Raw genomic sequence first — 20,000 nt, 5'->3', positions numbered from 1 at the left:
ACTCACAATCGAAACTACACTAGACGTCGTGTTCTGTAACGGTGAAAAAGCAGTACTTTAACACGTATTTTCAAAACTGATTAACCCCCCTTTGGTCCGAGATTGTCCAGGAATATTGGCTCGCCTTTTTCAAAATTATATTGAAAGCAAGCATTGTGAGAAAAAAATTAAAAAAAAAACAGCGAGTCATGGCACACACCCCTCACACATGTGGGCAACAACGTGCATTATATTGCCGCGAACCATACATTGGGTTTGTTTATTTGTGTTTTGCTTTTACCGCCCGGCTGCGCCGGTCTGTGTTATCTCTGCGCCAAGGGAAGCGCGTGTTCCATTCTTTCTTTCTGTGCCGCATGTGTTATCTGTTGTGATAGGGAGAGCATTCCGATCTAACGTGAACAGCCCAGAATAATCTTCTTGGATCTACTATGTTCTCGATGCGAATCGACGTTTCGAGAACCACGCGCGCCAAAAGATAAAAAGCCTGCAGTGCGGACGCCGGGGCATTCGATTCGACGACACTCGCCTGTGCAAGTCACTTTGTTGACCGCTGCTTCGCCGCCTCTGTATTCTTTTGAGTTGTTAGGGGAGCACAAGTTCGCTCCAATAAACGTGTTTCTCATTCAACACAACTGCATCGTCCTTGTCTTCGTGACATCTGGTGGAGGTGCGGGGTACGCACCCTTCATGCCCACTACAACCTCGAAAAGCCGCCAAGCCAGTCCAACAAGAGCCAGCCCCCGCCTGCAAGATTTACCACCCGAGTTCGGTTTGATGCCAGAAGGGCCCAAGAAAAGGAACGCTGCAACCAACACCATGGTGCAAGAAACAACGTCGCCAATCGTCCTGCAGCAGCCCCGGGAACCGCCATCGTTCCGAGGAGCCCCCGCAGAAGACCCAGAAGAATGGTTGGAGAAACTGGAGCGCGTCCGGAAATTCAACAGGTGGGACGACGCAGAAACGTTACGGCACGTTTTCTTTTACTTGGAAGATTCGGCTCGCACTTGGTTCGAGAACCACGAGAGCTCCTTGACAAACTGGGCTCAGTTCAAAAGCGAGTTTACTAAGACCTTCACTACCGTCGTGCGGAAAGAAAGAGCCGCCCTTTTGTTGGAAACGCGCACGCAACACCCCAACGAAGGTGTCGTGATCTTCGTTGAGGAGATGAAGCAGCTATTTCGCCGTGCGGACCCCGAAATGACGGAAGAAAAGAAGTTGCGCTTCTTAATGCGCGGAGTGAAGGAGGAACTGTTTGCTGGACTTGTCCGAAATCCGCCCAAAACCGTCGCCGAATTCGTGACCGAAGCCAGCACCATTGAGAAAGCCGTCGAAATGCGTGCTAAGCAGTATGACCGCAACTTTGTTGGCGCGGCCAATGCGAACGACTTTGGCAGCACGCGGATCCCGGCCGACAGCCTACGCGAGACTATCCGCGCAATAGTGAGAGAGGAGCTGCGGAAACTTCTCCCAACGCCGCCGCAGCCCCAAGTCGCTTCCCTCACCGACATGATTAGAGAAGAAGTGCAACAAGCGTTGGGAACTTCTACGCCATCCGAGGTACCCCGAGAGCCACAAGCTATGACATACTCCGCGGCTGTTCGTCGACCCCGCCCTGCTCCAACACGCCGTCAAGAGGCCCCGCCGAACCGCCGCCCACTGTCACCCGCCCGACCCCCGGTAGCCCAAAACCAGACGCCGAGGAAGACGGACGTATGGCGAACTCCCGATAACCGTCCTCTGTGCTACCACTGCGGAGAGGCCGACCACATTTACCGTCGCTGCCCATACAAGAGACTCGGACTGCGTGGTTTCTCCGTCGACGCACCTCGCCCTCTCCCTGGCCAACGACCACGTGAGATCGACGAGTATCTATCTGAAACCAGCCGTGGCCCAGCGCGTTTCAACCGTTCGCCGTCGCCCTACCCCTACCAATCGCCGAACCGCCGTAGCAACGCTGACTTCGCCCGTGGAAGGTCCCCCAGCCCACGCGGGGGAAACTAAAGGCGGCAACTTCTGGAGGTGAAGTTGCTCTACGGCGAAAAACTAGAAACCCTCCAACGACGCAAGGACGCGCTGAAGACAGTGATTCCCGACATGCCCTCATCCCGACGACCCGACCTAACCCTGACGAGACTCCCGAACACGACGACAGCTACACGGCGCGACGCGTACCCGACCTGACCGAGACGTCCGTTGAGAAGACGACGACAACGACGATGCACAGTGCCCGACCATCAACACGTACAAGCAGAGATACGACGCCCCGACGAACCCGGAACTCGAGGAAGACTGCATCTGACGTCAAGGTGTCCATCGACGGCTTTGACGTAGTCGCCCTCGTAGACACGGGAGCTGACTATTCGGTAATGAGCGGACCATTTGCGTCTAAACTGAAGAAAGTTATGACCAGATGGGACGGTCCGCACATACGCACAGCAGGAGGCCACCTCGTGACGCCAAGTGGAACGTGCACATCGCGCGTCACCATAGACGGCACAACGTACCCTGCGGCGTTCGTCGTTCTGCCTAACTGCTCCCGCGACGTGATTCTCGGAATGGACTTTTTGACGGACAACGGCGCAATAATTGATCTGCAGACCAAGTCGATAACATTTTCCTCCAATCACTCCACGACGCCGCAGCCGAACCCCGATCACCGTGCTGCTGTCAGGATCGCCGACGATCACATCACCCTTCCACCCCGCGCAAGCTTGATGATCGCCGCCTACTGTGAGGATGCTGCTTCGGACATCGACGCTATCGTAGAGAGTGATCGAAGGTTGCTTCTCGACCGCGGTGTCTCCGTCGCAAGAGGCATTGCGCACTTTAAGCAACGCCAATCTCACGTTTTAGTCACTAATTTCACCGAAGAGTACCAGCATTTAAACAAGGGAGCTGCAATTGCGTTCCTCGAAGAAACGCAAGAAGCAAGTGATGTGATCGCAGTCGCCGACTTTGAACGCACACCCGTAGAAACATTCAAGCTCCCGCAGCCATTCGACGTGAATCCGGCGCTACCGCAAGAACAACAGAAAAAATTATTGGCTTTGCTGCGTCGCTATAGCGAATGTTTTTCGTTGAGCGCAAAACTACGTCAGACCCCTCTAGCGAAGCACCGAATAATAACCGAAGATGGAGCCCGACCTACCCGACAGTCACCGTACCGCGTCTCTTCACACGAACGGGAAGCCATCCGGACTCAAGTCGACGACATGCTGAGCGATGACATTATACAGCCATCGAAAAGCCCCTGGGCTGCGCCCGTCGTACTCGTAAAGAAAAAAGACGGCACATTAAGGTTCTGCGTTGACTACCGGCGACTGAACAAAATCACGAAAAAGGACGTGTACCCCCTCCCCCGAATCGACGACGCCCTCGACCACCTCTGCCACGCGAAGTACTTCTCATCGATGGACCTGAAGACCGGCTACTGGCAAATTGAAGTGGACGAGAGAGACCGAGAGAAGACTGCATTTATAACCCCAGACGGCCTATACGAGTTCAAGGTGATGCCGTTTGGGCTGTGCACAGCACCAGCGACGTTTCAAAGAGTCATGGACACTGTGCTAGCTGGCCTTAAGTGGCACACCTGCCTCGTATACCTCGACGACGTAGTGGTATTCGCCCGGACTTTCGACGAACACCTTGCAAGGTTGGAGTCTGTACTCGAGGCCATTCGTACGTCGGGGTTGACGCTGAAGCCTGAAAAGTGCCGTTTCGCATACGGGGAACTCAAGTTCTTGGGCCACGTCGTCAACGCCGCGGGAGTCCTACCTGACCCGGCAAAAACTTCAGCCATTGCGAACTTCCCAAGGCCGAAAGACAAGAAGGGCGTGCGAAGATTTCTCGGGCTGTGCGCATACTACCGGCGCTTCGTCGCAAACTTCGCACGCATTGCAGAGCCACTCACGCGCTTGACGAAAGATAGCACCCCTTTCAGCTGGGAAAACGACCAAGAAAAAGCATTCGGCGAGCTGCAAAAACGCCTGCAAAGCCCGCCCGTGCTCGCTCATTTCGACGAAAATGCCGAAACGGAAATGCATACGGACGCCAGTGATATAGGCTTGGGTGCCGTCCTTGTCCAAAGCAAAGCGGCTGCGAAAGGGTAATCGCCTATGCCAGCCGTGGTCTGTCGAAGGAGGAGAAAAACTATTCTGCCTCTGAGAAAGAGTGCCTGGCTATTATATGGGCGATTTCAAAATTTCGCCCATACGTGTATGGAAGGCCATTCAAGGTTGTAACAGACCACCATGCGCTGTGTTGGCTCGCCAATTTGAAGGACCCCTCTGGCCGTCTTGGGCGGTGGAGCTTGCGCCTGCAGGAGTTCGACGTTACAGTCGTTTATAAATCCGGCAGGAAACACTCCGACGCCGACTGCCTGTCCCGCGCCCCCGTCGACCCACCACCACAAGACTCTGATGAAGACAGCGCGTTCTTCGGGATCGTGACGGAGAGCGACCTAGCCGCCCAGCAGCGTGCCGACCCCGACTTACGCGTCATAATCGAGTACCTCGAGGGATGCAACGTTGCCGTTCCTAGGACCTTCAAACGCAGCTTACCAGCATTCAGCCTGAGAAACTCCGTCCTTGTGAAGAAGAATTTCAGCCCCGGAACAAGAGCGAATTACCTTCTCGTCATCCCCGCGGACCTTCGTGACGAAATTTTGGAAGCGTGCCACGACGACCCGTCTTCCGGACATCTGGGCACAGCCCGCACTATTGGAAAAATCAAGGCGAGGTACTACTGGCCCGGCCTTACCTCTGACGTCACCCACTACGTCCGGAGCTGCCGTGACTGCCAGCGACGAAAAACGCCGCCGACAAGACCCGCCGGACTTCTGCAACCGATCGCCGTCCCATCGAGACCATTTCAACAGATTGGAATGGACCTTTTTGCCCGTTCCCTACGTCACGATCACAGAACAAGTGGATTGTCGTAGCGACAGACTACATGACGCGCTACGCAGAGACCGCCGCTCTTCCGAGGGGGACTGCACAAGAAGTGGCGAAGTTCTTTATAAGCCAAGTTGTGCTGCGACATGGAGCCCCGGAAGTCCTAATCACAGACCGCGGAACGGCATTTACTGCGGAGCTGATGCAAGGAGTATTACGCTACAGCAACACGGATCACCGAAGAACGACGGCGTACCACCCCCAAACGAACGGACTAACAGAACGTCTGAACAAGACAATCGCAGATATGCTGTCAATGTATGTTGACGTTGAACATAAGACTTGGGACGAAGTGCTCCCGTATGTCACGTTTGCGTACAACACGGCTATCCAGGAGACGACACAGCTGACGCCGTTCGAGCTTGTCTACGGTAGAAGGCCGACTACGATGCTCGACGCCATGCTTCCGCACGTAGAAGACGACGACCTCAACGCCGACGTCCACGGATATCTGCAACGTGCGGAGGAGGCCCGCCAGCTCGCTCGAGTTCGTATAACGGACCAGCAGCTGGTGGATGCGGGCCGCTACAACCTCCGACGCCGAGACGCCGAGTACCAACCAGGGGATCGTGTGTGGGTTTGGACTCCCATCCGACGACGCGGACTCAGTGAGAAGCTCCTGCGACGGTATTTCGGACCCTACCAGATTCTACGACGTGTTGGCCAACTTACCTACGAAGTGATCCCCGATGGTGACTCCGGCACATCACGACGACGCACGCGGCCTGAAGTCGTCCACGTGGTTCGCTTAAAACCTTTCTACGGACGATGACGAACTTTTATTTTCATTTGTTCGGACTGTCGCTTCTGTTAGCATCGGGTCGATGCCCTCTTAGAGGGGGGGTAATGCCGCGAACCATACATTGGGTTTGTTTATTTGTGTTTTGCTTTTACCGCCCGGCTGCGCCGGTCTGTGTTATCTCTGCGCCAAGGGAAGCGCGTGTTCCATTCTTTCTTTCTGTGCCGCATGTGTTATCTGTTGTGATATGGAGAGCATTCCGATCTAACGTGAACAGCCCAGAATAATCTTCTTGGATCTACTATGTTCTCGATGCGAATCGACGTTTCGAGAACCACGCGCGCCAAAAGATAAAAAGCCTGCAGTGCGGACGCCGGGGCATTCGATTCGACGACACTCGCCTGTGCAAGTCACTTTTTTGACCGCTGCTTCGCCGCCTCTGTATTCTTTTGAGTTGTTAGGGGAGCACAAGTTCGCTCCAATAAACGTGTTTCTCATTCAACACAACTGCATCGTCCTTGTCTTCGTGACAATATTACGCGTTTTCTCCACTTTCTTTAAACTTAGGTCCACCTTAAGAGGTTAAGACGTGACCATATTAGGCATTAGGCAAACGTGAGACACGTTTCTGGACAAGGTGATTCATGTCTGATTTGAAAATGATATATATGAAAATGACACACGAAATGCCACATGACAGACGCAAACTCACAACTGCTTAATTTCACCGAAAAATCCCCCCTAAATACTCTTGCGCATCCATAGAAATGTATTTTAAATAATACGTAAAATTAGCAACTCGATACAGTTGAATAAATGTTTATTTCTCCTCCTCAGTATAAACAACGACTGTCCAAAAATGGTAATTATTTTAGAAAATGTACGGGAAGGACACGATCACACGGCGCTTGCGGGTGTATAATACGTGTCCGGTAATGTATGGGCGGTAGCGCACGGGTCGTGTGCAGTGTAAATGTTTTTGTTTGTTTCTTCTTTCTGTAAGGACACAGCGCAATATTACAAGGGTGTGGAATTTGCATGCGTATGCACAGGTCTTGTCGCTTCTTACCCGTTTCGCGTACTAAACTTTTATCCTTTAAATAATCACCTCGCCACCTTCAAAAAGCACCCTTTGATGTTCCCGAAACGGCAGACGACTGCACTCAACAATAAGAACAGTGCAATGTGTGGAAGCAATGTTTATAACACGTTTCACGCTCAGGCGGTGACCAGGGCGAAGATGTTTCGCGTAATTAAATCAGCGCATTAACCCGCAACGGCCGCTGATTATTGCGTTTCTAGAGGAAATGCGCAAGCAGAGATAAATTATGTCATTGCTTACTGCCAAACGAGCACACATATTGGTTGTTTTGTCGTGTGCAGCACGCGTCTTGTGCCGCACGCAACGTGAAAAAGCAGACGACGCGAGAGCGCCATCCACACTAGGAGCGGTTCGTCCCGCCGCCGCCAGGGGCCGACTGTGTTCGCGCTCGGGGCGAATAATTGCAACATACAGCACAAGAAAAAAAGGATAATAAAATATAGTAACTGCCCACTTGGTCACTCGGCGCTGCAAGCGAGCTCGAAGAGTGCTAGGCATTATCCGCGCGATGCGTGCGGATAGGGCGTGTAAATGCTTCATTGCTATTCCGCAAGCCGCGTAGCATGCATCTGCGAAGGTATTGTTTGGCCGGTAACCGCTTTTACACAACGGCGCAATTATCATATTGTTGATGTGTGCCATAACTTTGCAATTTTCAGCTTATTTTAAAATTACACAAAGTACTTTTAATGAACCACAGTGCGCGATTTGGCGTGGTACGGATGCGCGTGCGCCTGCAGAACCGATGCAATACCAGCCCGAAACTGCTGGGGAATGGCTCGAATGTGCAAGCACCCACACAGAACAATAAACGGCGAATCTTGGCGAAGAAAAAATACGTCCACAAGCACTTTAATCACGGACGCACCAGGCCACTTTACCGCTTTACGAAGCGAAAAAAAACTGTATCGTCTGCTGAGGTAGCACCCTCCCGTCAAGCGGCGACATCTGGCGGCATCGGTGGGCTTTCATTGCAAACGGCGCCACCTTTCCGGACCGGGCAGCTGGACGGGTGGCGCCACCACTCGGCGCTCCCCTCGTCAGTGGAATGAGCCGGTGCATTGGACTACACAGCCTTCCGTTGTTTTTGTCGTGTTTGCTTCGGTGCTTTGTATGTTTTGGTGGCGTTTTCAGCAGACATGTGAGATGAAACGAAGTCTAAACAGATGTGTTGGGTTCTTAGATGCAGTAATGACTACGTAAACTTGTCGGACGCGTCTAAAGTTGGGTATCGGCTGCAATGGCATGAGCGCTTTTTGCAGCGATCTGCGCTTGGCTCCACCCGTTCTGAGTACGAATAAAACTACTATTATTAGTATTATTTTCTTCTTAAATGCACTCACGGAGCGCTTTTTGCAGCGCTCTGCGCCTGGCTTCGCGCGATCTGAGTAGGAATAAAACTATTGCAATATTAGAATTCATTTCTACCACTTTAAATTGTCTTCACTGGTTTCACTGACTACGGTTTCCACGCCAGCCTTAGCTCTGGGATACCTCGATACGTGTGCTTTAAATAGAAAGGCACCTGCATACGAGATGGATTACCGTGTAGCCGTAGAAATGTTGCGGTAGTTTACACTTTCTGTAACCGTGAGCTTTGTACCTTCGGTTTTGGTGAACGACACTGTGACAGCATGGCCTGAAAGCCGAAGTGGAAATCCCACGTTTGTGGTGGTCATTTTATCAAGAGCCAAAGTTATTCACCAACTCAACAGCCCAAGCTACAAACCATCCCTCCTCCCCTTCCCGTTTTACCACCTGCGTAGAATAAAGGCTGGCACCGATAGTTAAAAATATGGCAGTGTTAACATCAGCCGGTGTTTTTTATTGCTTAAGTATTCTTTGCAGAGTACCTAAAAAAATTGTGTAATGCCTGGTGAAGACACCAAAAACGCGCGATTAGTTGCCTCAAATATGGGTGCATGAGCCCGAGTCCTCCACCACAGACACATTTCCGACACGCTGGAAAAAGTTTAGATTTGTAGAGGGGGTATGGAAGTTCAAAATTAAACAGCAAAATCATCTAGCCCTCCGTCTAGTGATTATGATGGTTGAACACAGCTTTTTTCGTGCGAAATCGAATGGGAAATGGTCAAAAAGACGCTGCGATCAAAAGACCAAACTGCCCGCTGGTCAAATTGGATGCTTAACTAGTCAAAGTTTAAATCCAGAAGGCAACCAAGGAAACCCATACGATAGAGCTTTGCGGTAAACCATCATCGTCGTTAGACGGAGGTGTGCATGATTTTTCAAGCGTAGGTGGCAGCTTGTAAAGCGACCGCAGCATTCAGTTAAGCTGAGTACAGGTTTCGGGCACCCTCCTGTCTTGCGTCATTCAGCCACGCAGGAATTGGCCTTTGAAAAACCATTTACCAACTAGCCAGCAACCATTGCAATTTTTGTAAAGCAATGCTTCTCCACGACAAGCAATAACATTCTACTATCATGCGGTATTTATTCTATCAACGATTCGCGATTACTGTAGTAAGAGCATTTCTGTGAAATTAAACACGTTTCAGCCGTAGGTAATGAAGATACGGAAGCGTCGTCCGTCACAATTTCTGTTTTGAGGTAAATCTTCGAAGACACCCTCCAACTTTGTCTTTCGCTTGTGCACGACATCGGCGCCGTTTCGTCATCAACTGCCAAAGGCCAGCGCCGCAGCATTCCTAGATCGGTTGCACACACCGGCTTCGTGGGAGCATTTAGCGGCAATATACTCCTGGATTCGCGAAACTGCATGCAGGCATGAAAAAATTGCACGAAGCAACGAACTTTCACTTCCAGCTTGACTTCCAGCTTGGCACATTGAGCGTCGTCTGCTATTGGTAAATACTGAGTATGGGCGTAAATAACACACATGGCATGCCTCGTAAATGTCACATCCACACTCAAGATTTACCGATCTGAAAAATGCACGTGGGGTTACGTTAGCTTTGCCAGCCGCACCGCAGAAAAACGACAGAAAGCCATGCACAACAACGCTGCGCTGACCGCCACCGGCATTCCACTGACGAGCGGTTCGCCACGGGCGGCGCTGTTCGCTGAAACGATGGTGGTGCCATACAACGGCCGCCCGGTCCCTATACGCCTCGAGCTTTGCGACCGCTGCGCCGCCTGCCGCCGCTTCTCCGCGGCGTTGACGGGATTTGCGCTGCGTGACTGATAGAGGCCCGTGCAGTGTTTTGGTTCTATTTCGCTTCTTTTCGCCTTTCCGCGCCCTAAAAAAACTTGTTATGGTGACGACTATAGGCAAAGAGTACGTTTAGGTCACTTAAAAAGCAGCTGCGTCTTCGTAGAGTACGCGATCGCCTGCAAGAGCTACCCGGGGACGCGGTCCTGCGCGCTTCGTCGCCGCTCTTCCGGGCGTCGGCGACGGCAGCAACATATCACCCCTGTCACCTCCAAAACATCAGGCACAAATGAATTCTACTGACGTCTCGTTTAGACCTGATACTGACACAATGAGAGGTTGGCTTCATTTTGCAGCGTGGACAACGAATGCGGCTTCGTTTCGCATATATACGCCGCAGAAAAATATGTTTCGGGGATGTGATTACCCAATCCCGGACAATAACTTATGCCTTTTATAAGAATATAAACCATGCGAAAATGTAAAGTATATTCCAAGCCTGTGCGTCGTTAAATATGTGCCCACATACGCCATATAGCAAGAACCAAGGAAATGAAACCACAGGAAAATAAATGCTGTGCCAATGCGGAATTTAGAAACATATAGTAGCTCTAACGGAAATGAAAAAAAAAAAAAACAGTGCAGCTTCTGCCATGCTAAAGACGTTCGTCTAAACTTAAGCCAGGTAGGTTTCACTAAACGAACTATACGCGAAATGCACTGCTATTTCGCGAGAATTCGGTGGGGGGGGGGGGGGGGGGGGGGGGAAGGGGAGGGGGACGCCGTGTACAAATGCGGAGCGGAATCAAGCAATGAACGTTTTAGTAATCCCACACATAAATCTCGGGTTCACTTTCCTTTTGTTTTTCTACTTCAACGAAGAGCTGATCGTACGGCGGACGCATTTTTGGAAGTATACAGCGTAGGCTGTTCAACAAGCGATGAAATGTGTCGTTGGAAGAGTGTGGTATGTGATAAAGCCCTCTGATTTCAGTTTCTGGTTTATTCTACAGGCTCCGTGTGCCATATGACGATATTTCGAAGAAGCATTTAGTCGCGGACGCGGATTATATTGTAAGCCCGTCTCCGCGCTGCTCGCAGAGGATATATGTAGCAAATGAAGGTCTGCGGGCGCGCACCTCACGACAAGACGACTGTGTCGTGTGCTGATCCCCGAGTATAATTATGCATTGTCCATCGTACGTTTGTTGAATATTCCCGAAATTAACACAGACTGGCTTGTAAATGGTGGTGATCAATATCTGAGGTATAATATTGGCAAACGTAACTGGTGTGCTGTCAGGTATGAGTGCTCCGCTGATTACGTAAGCGCACGAAACTGATTTAAATCGTAGTGTATAGCCGTAGCATGAACATCTGAGGAACAGGTGGTTACGGAGACACGGCTAGTAATTTCAGGGCAGTGGAACTACAATTGGCTTCATCATACGCCGGTCCCGCGACGCTGGCCTGTGACACACTCCTGGCGCTTATACAGACCGAAAATACCACACTAAGATCGCGTATGAAACATTTACACTCTCGTAAACACACCCCATTTGCGAACAGAGTGACTGCTCCACACAAACATGAATTTCAAACGCCCACAAACGGTAAATCTCAGTCGTGAACGTGCCGCAAAAGCAGCGGCGGCACTGGGGAGCGGGGAGCGTACTCCCGCGCCTGCTTTCGAAACGGGCCGCTAGGGGGATTTCAGTGGCGCCCCTACAGGCCGCGCTCGAGGCGTATAGCGAAGCGCTCCGGGCGGCACACTAGCCAGTATATTCTAGGCCATAGAGTTAATACTACTGACTCTAGAGCAAAAGCTGCCCGGCCAGCCCGTGCATTGAAACCGTGCTACACCCGGGCGCTGACATGATGCCACCCTCACAGCGTTGCCCGCTGCCTTTTTGCCTACTAGAGTTGGCGGCAGTAGTCGGTATTCACCTAGTAACCAACGCATTCCATCATGGCAGCCACCGTTGCTGTGAGTGCGCCGTGAAAACTTTGCTGTGCAGAAACGTTGTGTGAAGTTTTTCCTGTGGTAGGTAGCGAACTTTTGTGCCATGCTGCCGCGTTAGATGCAATTTTGCATTCTCCGCAACTGAGAAGGGTAGCGCCTAGATTAGCGGGTACTTCGTACGCTCGGAGAGGTAGCGTTTGCGGGTGCGTCAGGGGAGTTCGGTCGTCGCTTCGGAGTTGAGCGGACGTGTTTTTTTCGTGCTCCTGTGCTTCGGAGGGGCTTCATTTCGGCGGCCCGTTGCGCGCGCGGGCCGTTGGACGTCGCCTGGCTTTCGCTCTGCTGGTGTGGGCGGTCGAGTGCCAGCTCCCCCCCCCCTCCCCTCCTTTTCCCAGTACCCGTCTCCAAAGCGGTCGGGACCACCGCAGACTTCGCTCTTCATCGCCACTATGCTCGCGTCCGCGCTGCACTGTTCCCTTCGAGGTTTCTCGTCTCCCGGGCGCAGCATTAGGCCAGCCAACAGTGTTCGTGGTGTGTTGTGTGCGACGGAATCGACCACAGTGGAACTACTCTTCTCTACTCTTTCCTCACCTTTCTAATCTTTACTTTTCTTTCTCCTATCGTATTTCACCAACTATTCCCGCTTCCGGACTGTGTTAAATGCAGGTGAGCTCTCATGAGAGCTTAATAATATCCCCAGTCCATTTATTTTCCTGCTTCCTTTAAAAAGAAATCACTTCCCCCTGATTGCTTTTTTCCCCTGATTTTTTTCCTGGTGGCTTCCCCTGTATTGGCGCATGCGCTGTTTCTGTATATATCATTTTGTGTGTGCTAAAAGAGTTCAGTTGATATGCAGCGCTAGTCCTGTGTAGTCTTTTCTTTGTTGTCCCATCTGTACAGCGCTATTTTAACATGTTTCACACGCCTCCCCCCCCCCCCCCCCCCCCCCCTGTATGCGTCAGCTGATTGTTTTCGCAATCTATTGAGGTGCTCTTTACAACTGCTTGCTTTTCTAGCGAATGGAAGTTCGAACTGGACAACGCTTCCAAGAAATGCATGTAAATGGAAATCGTATTTGTGACTGCACTTTATGCTAAACAAACATGCTTTCTGTGCCTGTTGCTGTGCCTGTATACGAGGCCCCTGCAGCACGTGTGTCAACTTTTTTCTCCAGTTGAAATGCTTTTAGGTAGTGGCCCTTGCATTAGCTTAGATTCAATAACCGTGAAATACCCAAGCCTAGTATTACTAAGTTATGTGCATCAAGAAACTGTCTCAAGAGATTTTCCGTTTTTCTAGGTACGCTTAGAGGATTTGTCATTGATTGTATGCTTGGTATGTCACACAAGGTACATGATTAATGTTTTCAGGTTACATTAGGTCGGAATAATTCTATTTAATAGCAGCTTAAACAAAATCTCGACAAAAAAAAACTAGAGACTAGAAGATATGTAGAACGCGCATTTCCATTCTGGGTTTGTGGAACTATAGCTTTCAGTACTTCCAACTACAAAGAAAGTAGTGCAAGTATTCATTAGTCGCTGCAGGGCTCTTTACCTTTTAAAATTTCATGCCCCCTTTCCCAAAATAAAGAAAGAGGAAAATTGTGTGAGGAACTAACTATTTCCAGCAAAGCTATGGCAGGTTTAAATCCAATAAACAGACAGGGTTAAAAGCCAAAAAACCCTTTTGAATAAAAAACAATTTCATGATAAAAAACCTAAGCACTGGAGAAGAGGAGAAGAACGAAATAAACAAATACAAGCAGAGGCAGCATAAAAGAGCAAAAAATGAACAAATCAAATGCAATTCTACGAGGCAGTTAGTCACAAAAGCTTCCACGAAGGAGCAGACACTTCAGGGGAAATTTTAAAAATTAGAAATTATGTACCCTATTTACATTATGACACAGAAAATCAGACATATTTCAGTGGTTTTAGACAAGATGGAGCTAAAGTAGCCAAATCAGTTCTTGCCTTGAAGAAGCAAATTGCAGTGATTAAAAGAGAAAAACAGTCACAGGTGCTGTAGGGGTGTTACCAGCATGCAGCATCCTTCGTTTGCCCATTTTGTCATTTTGCCTGCTTCTTTTATGCCTATCTTTTTTTCGCCCATGGTGCTGTCTTTGTACTGGCCATTTCCTCGCCATGTTTTTTTTTTCTCCCGAATTTTTTATCCTTTATTTTATGCCAGTCCTTTCCTTTCCTTTCAAGTTTACTGTTCCCATTTCCACATGTAGCACAGCCAGCTGGACAGTTCTTCTTCTTTCCTTGGTTAACCTCCCTAGCTTTCTTCTACAGTTTCTTCCTTTCTTTGAAGTCGCACATTAGGTCATCTTAGCCTTGCTCTTACTATCACAAACTTCCCTAGAGGTCTGGTGGTATTACTGGTGGTGAAATAAAATTTGTTGGATAAGAATTGCTTGTACACATGACCCTCTTGCTTTTTCTGTGTTTATTTTTGCTTCTGATACACGGACTGATGGCATTGCGATGGCCCATTATTTTTGATGAAAATAAGAATGCTGATGACCACAATCTGAATGAACATTAGCCAGAACTTTCATAATCAGCTACAGCATTACTGGAACCCAGCTTCGGTAATGCAACTTCGTCATCATCCTTGTTGCTGTGAGCACGCTGGAATGGAAGCGTGGAAATTCTACAAGGTCTGGTGTGGCACCTTTGTGGCCACCGGTTTTATGTTGGCATAAATCAGAAGGCTGCTACACATATCGAATTCCTTCGTTCTATCGCGTATTGCATTCACATATCGCATTCCTTCCTTTTATGTAGTGTATACAGCTGAAGAACGTCTCCAGATGGCCCTGGCTGAACCGATACGTGCAGATGTAACTGTTGCAAATTGAGAGTTCAATTTATTGTCGGATTTCTTAATGACTGCCATATGCAATGCACATTAAGTGTCTGAATACTCTATATCTCGAAAACAGGCGCGGAAAGACGTAGACTAAGAAGAGAAATACACAGGACGACGCGCACAGAAATACACAGGACGAAGCGCGTCGTCCTGTGTATTTCTCGTCTTAGTCTACATGTTTCCGCGCCTGTTTTCGAGATGAATCAGCACCAACTCGCCCAACTTGCCATCCTGTTGAATACTCTATATTAGCGATTGATAGTCTCATGCTAGGCAGTCTGATTCACCTGCTATAGTTATGTTTGGCAGCTGTTTCAAAATTAACCACTATGATTGAACTAATGAGCGGCAATAACAATTTATAGGTGCACTCAAATTAATTTACTTTTCAAGGGAGACGTATATCCTTCGTCCACTTCGCCTTGCATAAAATACATGACGGTCCCATCGCGACCCAAGAAAGCGCATATGTGTGTTACCTCAACATGCTTCCTAGGCGGTTTCTGTTGACAGACAGATGTCCGGCCGAATCCGCAGGCATTTCAGGCAAAACCGCCTGCAGGCGGGGTGGTCCTGATAATTGGGCGTGAACAGAAGTGGCCGCTTCCGTTCATTGGCGAAGGCACCCAGGGAAGGACAGAATAATTTTTCTTAACGCCCCACCACACGGGTGCCCATCTCACATGAACGAAGTTTACTCCTCCCCCACCTCCTCTGTGCAGGTATACACATGGGCCATATGAGAGCAGAGGTGCAAGTATACGTAATTAAACAACGTCGCTGATCCGCCGAATTTAAGAAATGTGTCATGCAAAGCATCAAATATATTCTCGAAAATTTCAGATTGCGTGTTTCAGCGATCGAAGGAGCATGCACCAATCGCACACACCCATACAGGAGATTTCTGCACCTACATTCGGGATTACCTTTCGGCTTCGCCTTGTCCTCCTCTAGAAAACCACCTTATCGTGCAAATAAAGTTACCATTATTATTATTAGTTGGCGGTTGTTTTATCTCTGACTCAAGTAAAACACCATTCAGTGAAAGTATAACAGCACCCGTAAACAAGAGCCTAGTTATACGCTAGGCATGGTAAAACGGTTCGTACATTTGTTTGTTTTTAATTTACGAATCATATACGATTAAAAGGAGCCGATCTGCCCAGACATGTTTCGCGTAACATGATATGGCCGGCTGACGGCGAGTTCAAATCGGCAGCAGCCACTACGGACATGTAGAGAAGGTGTCCTTGAAGATAGGTGGCGGCGGCTTTATTCCGTATCGTCGGCAGTCTTCGCAAGCTTGTCTTCGCAAGCAACGAAGTGACGCAGCAGACACTGAGGCGTGTTAGAGTGAACCTTTGTAAATTAGCCCCACACGACTGACGCTCCTCACAATATACCGAAACTGAATTTGGCGCCTCATCCCGACGTCTTCTTTTTGCTTATAATTTCATTTATTTTTGTTCGTCAAGCATGAATATTTCAAGAAAACTAATAAAAAGCATACAAACTCGTAAAGAAACTCAGTTAGTGCCATAAAAGTTGCCTAATTTTAGCTTAGGGCCCTAAATTTGTGCCTCATTTTCAAGAAAAATTGTTAGCCATATCTTCAACTACTGATCTGGCAACTACAGCGTGGCATCATGGCGGCATCCGTGTTTAGACACATTTTTGAGCCAGCTTTACCCGCCTGTTCTAGGCACTGTAGCCCAGTGACTGCGCCCTTTTTTTTAGCACGCAGCGTGCCAACTAAACAATAAATAATATTCGCACGTAGCGTGCGAACCAGAAGCAATTCTTGTTCGCACAAAGGCACAAAGAGTAAAAACTACTTCCTCCATGAAAAACTAGGAAGTAATTTTTGTTCGCACGTCGCGTGCGACTAACAATAAACATTGTTTGCACAAGTAGACCCGACGCGACTACAGTGAACTCTATAACATGGCAAAACAAATTAAAAAACAATAAAACATTCCTAGACTAGCGTCTTGTAGTTATAAAAATAATTTTTTACAAAATAATTACGTCAATAAAAATAAATTTTATTAAATAAAGGTTTAATTTTTAGGCAGCGTCTTCTGCCACGCGCGTGGCAGCAGCCACGCCCCCCTGGCAACGGCTGCTGCCACGCGTTACGTCATAATGACGTCATAACATTAATAATTGTCATTATTTTGTGTAGTGTAGTCCGAAATACACATTTTTTTTATTTGCAGTACAAAATAACGCACCACTGAACTGCTAAAACTTTTCTAAACAAACAATTTTTGTTCTTGCGGGAGCAGCCGGCGATGCTGCTGCTGCTGCCAGCTGCCGTATCGCGCACATGGAGTCGCGTATCCGAAAGCGTGACGAAGCTCAGATTTTCTCGGGCCGACAACGTAGATAAACCGGAGTTCATATTGTTAGAAGCACTATCTGAAAACGTGAGAAAGTTGCTTGTGATTATGTATTGCGTGGGGACCCAGCCAGCCTTTCCAGACCGCAGCAAAATAGCCGCTCTCGAGTAATGTTGACCTGTGACCGCTTGGTTCTGCTTGGTGTACGCCGATGGTACCTGCGTACAGTTTTAGCGTACGTGAGACGACATCGCACAGCCGACTGGCCTCGTTCGAACAAGCTACGTTCCACACAAGAAAAGACACCGTCCGAGCGTAATTCTGTGAACCTTCCGACGCATGTCGGCGCGGCGGCATCTGCTATCAACAGTTTGCACCACGGCAAGTCCAGAATGCTTAAATGGGCGACCTGAAATCGCGGTGTGTGTTCTCGAAATGAAGACAACTTAGCAGCGCCAAAAGATAATCAGAATGTACAGTGCCGAGGACGAAGGGTAGTGGCGGCAACCGTTTTTTACTAGGCACATGTGCGCATTACAATTTTAGACAATTGCGCCGAGAATAGGAAAGGTAATCTTTGGTGTCCCCACACATGTACCACGTACGTACCACTACAGTAGATCTCCTCTTCTGAAATATTAGCAAGGAAAACTCGAAAATCGGGAAGTTCTTATTTTCTAGTGGGCGAAATTGTAGCTTAAAATTTGTTTTACACCCACGATACGTTTTATGAGCAGAAAAGTCTTGTGAGCATGCGCCACAAGGATCATAATTGCGTGATATTCAGCGCTTAAAAAGATTTCCTAGTAGAAACCAAATATTTCGTAGTAGGATACATGATTCTACAACAGTTTAGGACCTGCGACCTTCAAAAGGTAGACTAGCTAGACGCTTCATCTCATAGCCACTGCACTGGTATAACTTTCACGTCTCACTGTACCGTGGTGAACGCTATGTTGGCCAGACTTGACTGAGTCCCTCATGCAAAGGAAGTTAATTCAGGACACACACCCAGACGATAGGGTCAGAGAAGAGGCTGTAGAGACGGCAATAGGAAGGGTATACGCTTGGCCGGCCATCATGTCTAATACACCTACATGCACTCCAGCATATGAAAACCTATGGGTTCTGCACAGGCTCAATAAGCAACGTCAAAGAGAATCTTAAGATGTGCCTGGAACGTGAAAGCATCTACGGATTGTTTGTGTAAACAGGTATAAGCAGCGAGCATGCTGCAAATGTAATTGATAGGCAAACGTCAAGGCTATCATGGGGCGAATTTAACAAAAAGAAATGGTGCAAAAGATCCCAATTTTAAACTACATTGATGTTATATGTGCATGCACTATAAACACAGTCATCAGTATGTTAACTGTACGTAAACACTCAAGTGATATGATCAAACGGAACTAGAGGCCCCACTGCAATCGCCCAGTTATGTTTCTTTGCAGTGGAATAGGTCGGTATCTGTTAGTCGCACAAACAAGATTCTCTGATGGCATGGAGAAATAGCTGGAAAGTGGCTATGGAGCTCCAGCTGCTTTACACATTTTCTGTAATACCAGTTATTTGTTTGAAGTTTGCAATAAAATTGATCTCATTTGTTAGTCTTTTTAATTAATGAACGAAACTTTTCATGGCCACAAAACAGTGGTCGATAAACAAATGCTCACTTTCTTTGGTGGCTTGTAACGATTCACTAGAATTTCACATGGCCAACCCAAGGAATCCATGGCTCGTACACTGCAGGGTAGTGCTAGTCTCCAAAAACATTTGCCAGGACGACTGGAAACTAGTGCGGCCCACAGGCTCCATAGGTGGAAACCAGTAGCCCACCCAAAGTGCCATAAAACAGCTAATGAATGGAGTGAGTCTCTGCTAAATATTAAGCAGGTTCAAAGGGTAGGTTCGCATTGATAGATTTTGTGCCATCGTTCACTGTGCGTAGATTAACTATTTAACGGGCACAATAGTCATTTTTGTTATTTCGGACAGTTGAAGGGTTGCCTAAATGTTCTTTAACAAAACAAAAAGTGAAAGCTCTCAGGGATTTTAAAAACATTGTTTAGCCTCTCCAGCAATTGTCCCAGCCTGAAGGAACTCAGCTGATAGTTTGTGCCGACTGTCGTCCTCGCTTGCTAGCTCCCTGACCAAGCACATGAATGCAGTGACTAAGAAAGATGGTGACCAAAGTGAGAAGAGAAGGTGGATCCCGTACAACAGCCCTTGATCATCTAAACACCAGAAAAAAGCGCCGATGACTCACAGGCCACGACTAGGGCGTTAAAATACCTTTTGACATACATTTACAGGGCATTTACAACCTTTTATCAAAAAAATCTTGATTACACACAGTCCCTCCATGGAAGGGGTTTGTTTCTGACAAGGTCGTTGAAATTTGTTATTAGTGACAACATAAACTCATCATTGGTCCCTTTCATTCAGCACACTTACGGGCTTCGTTTTAAAAACCCTGCTGTTTCTATTTCACGTATAAATGAACTGCTTATGCAATATTCTCTTATTTACCTATGTTCGAAGTAAACTGTGTTATACCGTAAAATGTGATGTGCCGAGTGCATGCAGGTGTAACATTCTTCAATGGGACATGCAGAACATGAAGCTCAGTGCTGATAAACTTAAATCAGGAAAAATAAAGCTTCCCATGTTGCTTCTTTATTTTTGTAACTATTCTCTCTACCAAATACCTTGGTGGTAAACTCAACTAAGCTCATCTTTTCCCTAGGCCTTTATAATTGTTTTGCTCTGCAATTATACATTCTCAGCTGGAGCATGCCTGCTGAATTCAGGCCCCAACCACGCTTTACTATTTCTCAATTGCAGCTGTATGAAATGTTGCTCTTTAGGTTTTGCCAATGATTTCCAACAGGC

This window comes from Haemaphysalis longicornis, unplaced genomic scaffold (assembly GCF_048455015.1).
Source record: "Haemaphysalis longicornis isolate Haplotype H1 unplaced genomic scaffold, Haemaphysalis longicornis Haplotype H1 scaffold_12, whole genome shotgun sequence".
Lineage (NCBI taxonomy): Eukaryota > Metazoa > Arthropoda > Arachnida > Ixodida > Ixodidae > Haemaphysalis > Haemaphysalis longicornis.
The sequence above is the reverse complement of the archived record's forward strand: the minus strand, read 5'-3'. Positions refer to the sequence as shown.